Genomic DNA, 13,241 nt, shown 5'->3' with positions numbered 1-13,241 from the left:
CAAAATACTTTTTCTAGGGGACAATAAAACTTTCAATACAGGATCAGTTCAAAAATGCTCAACTAGATTTAAATGGGAGGAGTTTTAAATTGGAGTATATTACTCTGTATAACTATCTATTTATAAACTTTTAATAGTGACATCAGAATGTATTCTTCTTGTTTATAAAAAGTACCTAGTGTCAGTAATTTGGAGTTCATATTTTATTGAGATCCTTGCCTGTTTTCTTGGTGACATCCTTATCCCTCTTTTTAACGACTTTTTAAATGAAGCTAGATTAATAGAGAAATTCACTGAGTCTAAAGCAACAATTTGATATTATGAAAATGCCTTCAAGCCATTAAGTTTTGGGTACCAAATGCATCTGGGTATCAAATGCAAATGCAAGGATAACAGGAGATTTTTTTTCTTCAAAATCTATACCACCTTCCCCCACCCTCATTTTATTTACTGTCTCTGTTGGGAGTAAATATGAGATTCTAATGGGAATCCATTTGGTCTTTTAGATAGCTCCAGGTATAGATGTGACATTTGCACATAAGGGGAAAAATTATATATATATTATACACACACACACACACACACATCATTAAGTAGTTAAGGTCCCCAGTAAAGAGTAGGTTATCTGCTTCCATGTAGGGAGTACTTCCCAGATCAGGAAAAATAAATTTAGCAATCTCCACTGGATCCTTCAGATATGGGAGACCTGCCCTTTCCTCTCTCTTTGATAGCTAGGAAACCTGAATATTTGATGAGAAAAGAAAAACATCTGGTCAGGAGTCCTACAAGGGTTGGAGTCAATGTATTTTATCCTTTAATGGTTGAACAGGTTCTATAGACTAACATTTCATATTTTCACAAGAGACCACACTAGAATGATGCTCAGTAACTCCTCGACTAGTTTTCCTACTTTCATGAATACCCTGAATTGTCAGCTGAGTGACTTGGTTGTCAGAGTCTCCTACTCTGGTCTTCTGTTGCTGTCCATAGATTTCCCACATCTTTGGACTTTTTCTTGCCAATTTAACTTCCCATTCCCTCTGGGATCTATTAATTACTCTAAAAACAAAAATTGTCCCTATTGGAGTATAAATGCATGTTAATTTATTCACAATGATTTATGTCTCCCTGTGGTATTTAAATTTTCATAAAGAATTCCTTGGAGGGGCACAGATACTTAAAAATCATTTAAAACAACATCTGTTGTCAAAAGATTATATTCAAATTTGAGTAACATCTAGAATAAGGTATAACATAATTAGGCTAAATTATCTTATTTGTGCTGGAAAATATTTAGATTTTTGATGAAAAATGGAAAAGACGAAACCATAGGGGTAGGAAAAGAACAATTTTATGAAAGATTTAGCTGTGAAATTAAAGAAATAACAAAAAGCCACAATAGCGGGAATGCAAACAACAAGTTTATTTGACAATGAAGCGCTAATTTTCAGAGCAAGACATTTATGTTATGGAAAACAAGAAATAATATGGGTAGTATGAGCGAGAATATGAAAGACCTTGAATACCACATTCCAAAATTCTTCCTTATTTTGGCAGGAAATGGAATCATATTGAAGGTTGTTTATGGAAAGAATGTGATTATGAAGTTTGAGACTATACTAAAGGTAGAGATTACTGGGATGATTGATAGCATTAAAGAAAGTGTTAGTAAAACACACACAGAATGTTAAGAATGATGTCCATGAGGATGAAAATTGCAGAAATCTTTTTATGGGCAAGTCAGTAAGATTTATTACTTTTCTAACCTACAGGATTTGAGTAATAATACATATTTAATTTAAACTCAAGTTGAGAAATTGAGGATATTTTGAGAGGTACAGAATTTGGGGGGGGGGTGAAAGAGGAACAACAAATTCATTTTAGATTAAGATAGTGGGGCATAGTTATTTACACAATTCCTAGTACATTACTGCTATGCAAATATCTGATAAATAAATCTATAAAGTTTACAGAAGAAGGAAATGTGATTTGGAATATTACATGGGAAGGCAGGGCTGGAGAGACATAACTAGGAAATCATCCACATGACAATAATTAGAAGTACTACTTAAGCCAAAGAATGATAAAACCCAGAAGAAGTCTTTGGCATAGCAGACCTGGTGGATATTTTTAATTAGTAAACGTTTCCAGTGCCATCACTATATCCAGTGATATATAGGGAATAAACAATTTCATAATTTCATAATAATCTTCCAAGTAAAACTGCTCTTTATATGCCTTCATAATGTGGGTGAAAAGACTTTTTTGTATTTTTAGGGACCACAGACAGGCCACCTCACAATGGGCCACTTTGTTATGAACCTTATTTTGAGTTAAAAGCAACCAAAACCCAACAGATTCAGGAAAAGCTCTTTATGCCCCCACCCCCACTCCAAATGCCTGCTTATAGCAGGAAGAAAGCTATCAACAGAGATTCCTCTTTACCTAAGAAACTTGCCTACATAACAGGATAAATTTTGTTTTCTAAACATCTCCATTTGTCTCCTTTGTATCCTTAAACTCCTATCCTCCTTAGTTCATGTATGTGTCATGTTGCCTCATTGTTTTTGGAATTTTCCATGTCTCTGTAGATTCCCCCATACATATGCTACTAAATTTGACTTTCTCCTGTTAATCAGTCTCATGTCACAATTTGATTCTTAGTCCAGCTAGAAGGATTTTGAAGGGTGGAGGAAATAATTCTTCCCCAACACATTCTATAGCTCTTTTCCTTAAATAAACTTTTTATTTTATAAGGGTTCAAGATTTACTGAAAAACTGAAAGAATAGTGAAGAGAATTTCCACAGTAGAATCTTCTATTAACATAGTACACTTGTCACAACTAATGAGCCAATAATGATGCAGTGTTGTTAACTAATGCCCATATTTTATTTAGATTTCTTAATTTTTACCTAATATTCATTTTCTTGCCTAGGATCCCTTTCGGGGTATCACATTACACTTAGTCATCACGTCTCTTTAGACTTCTCTTGGCTGTGACAGTTTCTGATACTTTCCAAGTTTTGATGACTTTGACAGTTTTGAATTCTGGTCAAATATCTTATAAAATGTCCATTTATTGAGATTTTTCTGATGTTTTTATCATGGTTAGATTAGGGTTATATGTTTTTAGGAGAAAGACCACAAAAGTAAATTTCATTTTCATCTCACCATATAAGTATTATTTCATTGTTGATATTAACCTTGATCCCTTGGTTATGATAGTGTCTGTCAGGTTTCTCTATTGTGAAGTTATTCTCATTCTCCCCTTCTCTACCTCTTTATAATTTTCTAAAGCACACAGATGTTACTTATCCATTGTGATTTGGAAAATAATACACTCACAATATTCACAATTTCTTACCCATCTGCCCTCTCCCCAAACTCTAATACACTATATATGGACACCTAAATAAGCAAAATCTTAAAATTTACACTATGTGAGTTGCTATGTTTGGGATGTTATGTGGGATCAAATAATTTGGTGCACACACATGAACAAACACACACACACACACACACACACACACACACACCCCTACTTTTCTAAAGACATATTTATCTCTGGATGAGATTTGAAATTTAGGAAATAGTAATGTGATGCTCAAATTTGATAGCACTTTAAATCACTTAGAGATCATTAAAATCTTTGGGGTCCTATCCCCAAAGATTCTAATTTCACTGGCCTCAAGTTTTTCCTAGGTATCATGGTTCTTAAAAAACTCTGGTAATTCCAATATACACAAATATGAGATCCACTATCCTACAGCAATTAACTATGGTCAATTTGCTTTCCCAGCTGTAACAACACTTGTTTACAGTGAAGAGTGAGTAATTGGGGAGGGGTATTATTTTGTTACTCTATTAACGACACTTAGGCTCAAACAAATATGGCTGTAGAATACACCTTAGAAACACACTTTAATTACATGTCAATTCTAGTGATTGTATCTCAATAAAAATCAGTCAATCAATTGAACACTTTAAAACCTAGCTTCATTTACCACAAATATTAAGAAACCATAAGACTACTTCTCTGAAAAAAATTTTTCAATGTGGAAAAATTTATAAAAAGTAATATACATGTCGGGGCACCTGGGTGGCTCAGTGGGTTAAGCCTCTGCCTTCAGCTCAGGTCATGATCCCAGGGTCCTGGGACTGAGCCCCGCAGCCAGCCGGCTCTCTGCTCGGTGGGAAGCCTGCTTTCCCCTCTCCCTCTCTGCCTACTTGCGATCTCTGTTTGCCAAATAAATAAGTGAAATCTTAAAAAAAAAAAAAAAAAAGTAATATACCTGTCATTATGAACATTTCAAGAAGTAGATTTTTGTGTATACACTAGAGAAGAAAAGTGAAAATAATAATCAGAGATGTAGGAGGTGGCTCAATGACACCTTAGTATATATACCCAAAGAAATATATACCAAAAATCATGTCAACTTTTTGATACTTTTTTTTTAAGGATTTTAATTTCTTTATTTGATAGACAGAGATCACAGGTAAGCAGAGAGGCAGGCAGAGAGAGAGAGAGGGAGAAGCAGACTTCCTGCTGAGCAGAGAGCCCAATGTGGGGCTCAATCCCAGGACCCTGAGATCATGACCTGAGCCAAAGGCAGAGGCTTTAACCCACTGAGCCACCCAGGTGCCCCTTTTTGATACTCTTGATAAAAGATAATGCCATGTGAATAATTTATAGGAGAACTTTATAAAAAGTGATTTTATGTACACTTAAATTATAGTTAGAGTAATACAAAAAAATTTAAATGCTTAGAAAAAAAGTGTTAGCAAAATATAGAAGATTTTTATTTTTACCAGAAAACTCTCTTCCTGTTCTTAACTGGATGTCAGGATCAGTGTCAGAGAGCAGCACCCTATTGGTTGACAGCAGTACTCAGACTGAGCTAATTCAGCTCCATGGAGTAGCAAACCATACTTAAAAAACATGCCAATACATGTCTTAATTGAAGTAACAAATGTTTATCCACACATCACTTCTGAGGGACAACTATCTTGGTAACTTTTGGTTCTCTATTATTTTCAGACTATAGAGTTAAGAATTATTCTTTCCTAAGACCATTCCACTATTTAGAATAGCTATTATGTAAGATCGCAAAAAAGACAAAATGAAAAATTGCTATATATTTGCTTTTGATTATTATTTTCTGATTAAACTCTGAAATTTTAGAGCTAGGTTTTCTAAAGCTATATAATTTAAAATACATAGTGCTGCTTTCAGTCTAAGATCAGTGACACTACATGTGTACACACATAAACCTCTTTTTAAATGCATTTCTTAGGTTAATGAGAAAAGAAATGATTTATGGACTATCTGAAAATGAATTATAGTGAGAGCACTACACAATAAAACAGAGAATAGGGCTAAGAAATAAGTTTGAAGATGAGGCATATCTTTAAAAAGTTACCAGAATATGAGACTGAAAATAAATTAACAAGTAAGCTTAAGCAGCAAGAAAAGAACATCACAATAAATGTTAGGAAAAAATGAATTAATAAAGATAAAGAAAATGATGAACCAGACAGATAATAATAAGTTTATGCTGGGTTGGAGAATTGTATATAGGTCTTCAGAAAGAGTAATTTAATACAAATCACTAAAAATAACAATAATATATAAAAGATAAAGAATTAGCATAGCCACAGACACATAGAAAACTTATGAAATTATAGATTTGGAAATCTTGACTAATTTGGGGGGGAAGGGATCATATAGCATAAAATTACTCAAAAATAGTTATAGAAACTGGAGGATGATTTCATAGACTTAAAATACTTTAAAGGCTATCGACAATCTATCTTCAAGTAAGGTAAGTGTATTGTAATGAATTCTACCAAACTTTCAAGAAAATATTTCCTATGATATGTAAACTTTCCAAGATCACAGTCCTTGATGGTAAGGAAACCCTAATACCCACAGATGGACAAGTTGAATATATAATTAACCTGTATGTCATGATATTATGAAGTATCATTACTTTAAAGTAAATTATAAATTTAATTAAAGCCTTAGCATATGAAGTCTAATTATAATTAAGCACAAAGTATCATGACCAAGTAGAGTTTGTCCTAGGAATATAGTAATTGATAGATGAACTGATATATTATCATAATCAGTTGAATGAAATGATAACCCTATGATTTCATTAGTCAATGATGGAAAATAATTTTCAGCTATACATTAAGTTGCAATTTTTAAAAAAAGCACAAGTTAAGTATAAAAACCTATAAAAACTGGGTGCTTGGGTGGCTCAGTGGGTTAAGTGTCTGCCTTCCACTCAGGTCATAATCTCAGGGTCCTGGGATTAATTCCTGCATTGGGCTCCCTGCTCAGTGGGGAGCCGCCTCCTCTCTCTCCCTCTGCCTGTTGCTCCCCATGCTTGCTTTCTCTGTCAAATAAATAAAATCTTAAAAAAAACTATAAAACCTTAAAAATAACTAATACAGTGAAACTACTGAAGTATTTCTTTTACAGTTAAAAATAAAACCAGAATGATGGACCAAGAGTAGATTATGCTAAGTGAAATAAATCAGACTGAGAAAGACAAATATCATATGATTGCACTCACATGTAGAGTCTAAAAAAACAAAACAAATTAATAAATCAACAAACATGAAGGATAATCAGGCCTATAAATGCAGAAAATAAACTGATAACTGCCAGAAGGTTGGGGGGAAGGGCAAAATAGGTGAAGGGAACTGGGAGATACAGTTTTCCAGTTACAGAATGAATAAGTCATAGGGGAATATAGTCAATGACATTGTAATAGTGCTGCATGGTGACAGATGGTAGCTACACTTATGGTGAGTATAGACAGCATACTCTAATGCCACATTGTGAGTGAACTATACTCAAATAAAAATTTTTAAAAATGGTAATGAAGGTAATAAATGAAGATAATGAAGATAAATGAATTAGACCACACACACACACACACACACACACACACACACACACACACACACACGACCACTAAGCAAAAGTACTATGGGGGTTCTAACGAATTTAAAAAGAAAAATAATAAGAATAATAGAATAAATAGTAGCAAACAACATGATTTGATACCAAAAACATTCATAGAAGACATTCAAACACAAAAAATACTGACAGTAAAATATAAGGTTTCCACATAAGATTAACATATAAAAAATACATGCAGTCTCCTAAATGCCAGAATGACTACAAATGTTTAATAGCCAAAAAGGATCACTAATAATACAAATAACAATTCTAAAGAAACTGAATAATTCAATAAGAAATGGATGAAAATCATATAAAGAAACTATTAAATTTTTCAAAGGTCTTAAACTGACACCTAAATGAATATATATTTCTATCATGGTCTGGGATATCATGACTCAAATTGTCAAAGTTTTCTCTATGAATAAGCTATAGCCCACTCAAACACTCAAAATAGACTTAAAAAATATTCTAACTGTAATCTAAAAGAGTAATTGTTCAAAAATAATACCACTAATTTAATAAAGATAAATGAGATGGGGGTGAACATAAATTTTCCCTAGCAGAAACCAAAACATCAACATACTATATAGTTAGGATAATTTAAGGAGAATTGGTTAGCAAGTAAAAAAAAAATCTCGAGTTATGGACATTGGGGAAGGTATGTGCTATGTTGAGTGCTGTGAAGTGTAAACCTGGCGATTACAGACCTGTACCCCTGGAGCTAATAATACATTATATGTTAATAAAAAAAAAAAAATTAATTAAATAAATAAATAAATAAAAATCATGCCCTCTATTTTCCATTATCAACAAAGTTTATGACTTATGTTAAAAAGTAAAATATATTGGGGCATCTGGGTGGCTCAGTTGTTAAGGGACTGCCTTCTGTTCAGGTCATGATCCTAGAGTCCTGGGACCAAGCCCCGCGTCAGGCTCCCCACTCTGTGGGAAGACTGCTTCTCTCCCTCTCTCCCACTCCCACTGCTTGTGCTTTCTCTCTCACTGTCTCTCTCTCAGTCAAATAAATAAATGAAGTCTTTAGAAAAAATAAATATAAAACAAATCAAAGTCATCTCACAAAGACCAAGAGACAGCCAGAGGCAAAGACAGAGACAAAACAAAGAGAAGACAAAGACACATCCTAAATTTTTTATGTCCTTGAAAAATCATCAAGACAATATTAATAGGCATTCAAAATCACACTCTCCTTTTACTTTAAATTAATTCTGTGACTCTCCTTTTTTCTAATGTATATGAGAGCAAATCTCTCTTCTAGGAACAGAAAGCAAGTCCCAGAAAAGGTTGAGGAGGTCAGCTTTGGATTATACTTAATTATAAGAAAAGAAAATATAATATAGGAAGAATTGAGGTGTGATGGTCTCCACTTTTTTTGCTGATTGCCAGTCTGTTTTATTTATAAGGCTAGTATATCTTCCGTTATTTAAAAAAAAAAAAAATGAGGCATCTGGGTGGCTCAGTCAGTTAAGCCTCTGAGTTAGGCTCAGGTCCCAATCTTAGGGCCCCGAGATCCATCTGTGTAGGGTTCCACTGTCAGTAATTTCACAGCTAAATCTTTTAAAAAGAAAAAGTGGAGTCATCAAAATTCCAACATGAATTTTTTTTTAAGTTTTAAATAATACAAGAAATAAATAGCATGTTGTTACAGAACAGGGTCCAGAAACAAGTATGCATAAATGGGAATACTGCCTTGCACATGAATTCATATACGATCACTTAAAAAAAAAAAAAAAAAAATAACTGCATTTAAAACTGCCGGGATGACTGGCTCTTTATATGAAAAAATTCCTTAATACTGCACATAACACGTATTACAAATGAAAATCTAATGTATGTTAAAATCTTAGATATATTAAAGATATAAAAATTAGAAATTATGTGTTGATGTGGAAAACAAAGGAAAAGAAAAAAAATTAAATTTCCTTACTATTACAGCCCATTCACAAGTCAGGCAGAGTGACATTCCTCCAGGAACTCAGCTACCTCCATGTTAATACTTTGCTAAGGGCCAAAGGCAATCTCAGCTTAACATATCCCAACCCCCCAGGATCCTGAAAGTCTACTTTAACACAAAAATTCCTTCAGAAACTTCCTTTTTCTCTATCCCCTCCCCTGCCAAGATGTATGTTGGCTTTCATCCCCCAAGCACATGACCCATTGATAGACATCTGAAGCATCTTTTGACTGGGTTTTATCAAACAGCAATAAATGACCTTTTCCCAACAACAGCTAGCTCCCTCAAGGTCCTGGAAACCTTGCTTCCAAAACTCCTTATAGACTTACACTTATCTCTAATCCCCTCCCAACTTGAAAGTATATAATCAACTACTCTTCATGACACCCCCATGCTTTAATGAAGCAATCTTTTTGCACTGAAGATGTCTCAAGAATTCTTTCTAGGCTGTTGACTCTGAACACCAACTTCAAACCACATCATGTATAAAGGTATAGAGCATATAAAACAAATGGAAAGATCAACAGATTTCAGCAATACAAGGCAAAACAAACACTCTTTACATCTGATATCAACATAATTTTTAAACAAAAAATGATCTAGAATAACCAGCAATATGTATTCTGAAAATAAATATTCATAACCTAAGTTCCATAAATTACAGAAAGACAAGAAAACCAGATAGAGATATATATATATACACATACATAGGATATAACTCAGCAATTCAGAGACGAAATGTAAAAGACCCGTAGACTTTTTAACAATATGATTACTTTTTTCAAAAAAATGTTAAGGAGTGTGTATTTTTTTTAAAAGTAGATATAATTTTTCCACTGAACTTGAAACCATTTAAGCTACCAAGAATATCCTATGTTGATTGGTCATGTGGAAAGAGTATTCAAATACAAGGCTGATAACAAATGTAGGCTCATAAAGAACTATGGAAAGCGATTTGGCCGTATCTATCAAAATACAATATTGTTTGTCCCAATAATTCAAGTATAGTTATTCACTGTAATTTAATATACTTGGATGTATGCACAGATATTGTTTTCATGTGTGCTACATCACTGTTTTAATAGTGAAATACTGGTACTAATTAATAAGACACTAGTTGAATATATTTGGGGAGATCTACAGTAATATTTAAAATGGAACCATTACAATTAGTGAGACCTTCTAATTATGCATGTTATATTTCAGAGATTGTGATATATACCAGAAAAGTATATTAACCATAACAAAGAGAAGGGCAGGTTTTAAGATTTCTATTATCATAATTTTGTTAAGTCTCTGACCAAGTATTCCAAAATAGAATTGATAACATAACATCAGAAATTGCTTCTACCAAGAATTCATAAACATTTTGGACAGAAAAGTACTAAAATTTCTGTGAATCTTCACCATGAGGAAGTATTTGTGAACACTATCTGTTCACTGTTTAGAACATAAAGGAACCTAATGAAAATGGGGAAGTTGTTTATTTTTTTTCTTTCTAGCTCTGATATAGACTTTAATATCACTTCATTTGTAATTCTGAAAAATTAAAATCAAATATAAAAAATTACTTTAAAAAATATAGAATCTGCTTTCTGCCCGTGGACGCCGCCGAGTAAGCATCGTTAAAGTCTCCCCTCCCACCGCCATCATGTGTAAGTCAGAGTCTCCCAAAGAGCCTGAACAGCTGTGGAAGCTCATCATCGGAGGTCTGAGCTTTGAAACAACCGATGAGAGTCTGAGGAGCCATTTTGAGCAATGGGGAACACTTACGGACTGTGTGGTAATGAGAGACCCAAACACCAAGCGCACCAGAGGCTTTGGGTTTGTCACATATGCCACTGTGGAGGAGGTGGATGCAGCCATGAATGCAAGGCCACACAAGGTGGATGGAAGAGTTGTGGAACCAAAGAGGGCTGTCTCAAGAGAAGATTCTCAAAGACCTGGTGCCCACTTAACTGTGAAAAAGATTTTTGTTGGTGGCATTAAAGAAGACACTGAAGAACATCATCTAAGAGATTATTTTGAACAGTATGGGAAAATCGAAGTGATTGAGATCATGACTGACTGAGGCAGTGGCAAAAGGAGGGGTTTTGCTTTTGTAACATTTGATGATCATGATTCTGTAGACAAGATTGTCATTCAAAAATACCATACTGTGAATGGCCACAACTGTGAAGTAAGGAAAGTGCTCTCTAAGCAAGAGATGGCTAGTGCTTCATCCAGCCAAAGAGGTCGAAGTGGTTCTGGAAACTTTGGTGGTGGTCGTGGAGGTGGTTTTGGTGGGAATGACAACTTTGGTCGTGGAGGAAACTTCAGTGGTCGAATTGGCTTTGGTGGCAGTCGCGGTGGTGGTGGATATGGTGGCAGTGGGGATGGCTATAACGGATTTGCTAATGATGGAAGCAACTTTGGAGGTGGCGGAAGCTATAATGATTTTGGCAATTACAACAATCAATCCTCAAATTTTGGACCCATGAAAGGAGGCAATTTTGGAGGCAGAAGCTCTGGCCCTTATGGTGGTGTAGGCCAATACTTCACCAAACCACGAAACCAAGGTGGCTATGGTGGTTCCAGCAGCAGCAGCAGCAGCTACGGCAGTGGCAGAAGGTTTTAATTACTGCCAGGAAACAAAGCTTAGCCTGAGAGGAGAGCCAGAGAAGTGACAGGGAAGCTACAGGTTACAACAGATTTGTGAACTCAGCCAAGCACAGTGGTGGCAGGGCCTAGCTGCTACAAAGAAGACATGTTTTAGACAATACTCATGTGTATGGGCAAAAACCTTGGGGACTGTATTTGTGACTAATTGTATAACAGGTTATTTTAGTTTGTGGAAAGTGTAAAGCATTCCAACAAAGGGTTTTAATGTAGATTTTTTTTTTTTTTTGCACTCATGCTGTTGATTGCTAAATGTACTAGTCTGATCATGATGCTGAATCAATGTGTCTTTAAAAAAAAAATAGAATCTACGTTTAATTGAGGAATGGTAACTTTTTGATTTAACATAATTTGTATAGAACTCTTTTTCTTTAATTTGATCATCTCTTAATCATCCTGGAAGTATTTATTAAGTACATTTTGCAATACAAAAATGTAGAGATAGGGGTGCCTGGGTGGCTCAGCGGGCTAAAGCTTCTGCCTTAGGCTCAGGTCATGATCCCAGGGTCCTGGCATGGAGCCCCGCATCTGACTCTCTGCTTAGCAGGGAGCCTGCTTCCTCCTCTCTCTCTCTGCCTGCCTCTCTGCCTACTTGTGATCTCTGTCAAATAAATAAATAAAATCTTAAAAAAAAAAATGTAGAGATAGTTATTTTTTCATAAGTTTTAAAAATTGTAATAGTGTGCTCGCTTCGGCAGCACATATACTAAAAAATTGTAATAGTAAAGATACATTTATTTTAGGAGGAAAAACTTTATATATAATTGATTCAGATTATAAAATATTTAGTAGGGCTTTCCTGTAGTTATGAAATAAATTAATTCTTTCTCCTCCCCTTACAATTGTTTGCCTTATTATCCTGGGGAACATAACTGAACAAAATGAAAACTCTAACAGCTAGATAAAATAAAATTGCAGCAATAACGAACAGTTTTCACTTCCTTCTCCTCTTTGGAAAGTTTTATAAGGTGCCAGACTCTCAATACTGCTTCTTTTCCAGCCTCAAATTTATAAGCTGTAAATGGTATGAATGGTTGTGTCCCAGGAAGAACCTAATGGTTTGTTTTCTCAGCTGCTTATTCTTTAGTGTATAAACTTGGTGTAGTTCTCTGTGTATTTTAGCATTAAATTTTTGACATGCCAGAAATGTTTTTCTTCTTTGATTATGCTAGAAGAAAGCTGTAACATTAAATAAGCCTTTCCATTTGTCTTTTCCAATCAATAAAAACTGATGAAAACACTGACAAGAAGAGTGGCAAAGACCTCTGGTAGGAATATAAACAAAGAAAAATGACAATCACACAATAAAGCCATTGAGTAGGTTCTGCTAGACTTGATGAAAATGGTGCAAGATAAAATAACCAAATCAAAGCTCAGGCCACAAATTCATTATATTTATGTTATAAATGAATTAAAAATGTGCAAAAGTATAGGTACCAAAAGTATAACACTGACTTTCTAGGTGGTGGCAATACAGATAGTTAGAGATAGAAATAGAGGTAAAGATATAGTATCTATAATTTCTTGCAACAACTATGTCTTTCTTATAACTAAAAATATAATTCTAAATCATTTGTTATTAGGGGATTGCCAACTGAAATAATATAATACAAGTACACACCAATTACAATGGC

General features: G+C 34.3%; 1 pseudogene; it reads left to right on the top strand.

Moving 5' to 3' along the window:
- The first annotated feature begins 10,600 nt into the window (after positions 1–10,600).
- On the top strand, positions 10,601–11,566 carry LOC111148124 (annotated as a pseudogene).
- The last annotated feature ends 1,675 nt before the right edge of the window (positions 11,567–13,241 follow it).

The sequence above is a fragment of the Enhydra lutris genome, unplaced genomic scaffold, assembly GCF_002288905.1.
Source record: "Enhydra lutris kenyoni isolate GAN:26980312 unplaced genomic scaffold, ASM228890v2 scaffoldscaffold18, whole genome shotgun sequence".
Lineage (NCBI taxonomy): Eukaryota > Metazoa > Chordata > Mammalia > Carnivora > Mustelidae > Enhydra > Enhydra lutris.
The sequence above is the reverse complement of the archived record's forward strand: the minus strand, read 5'-3'. Positions and strand labels throughout refer to the sequence as shown.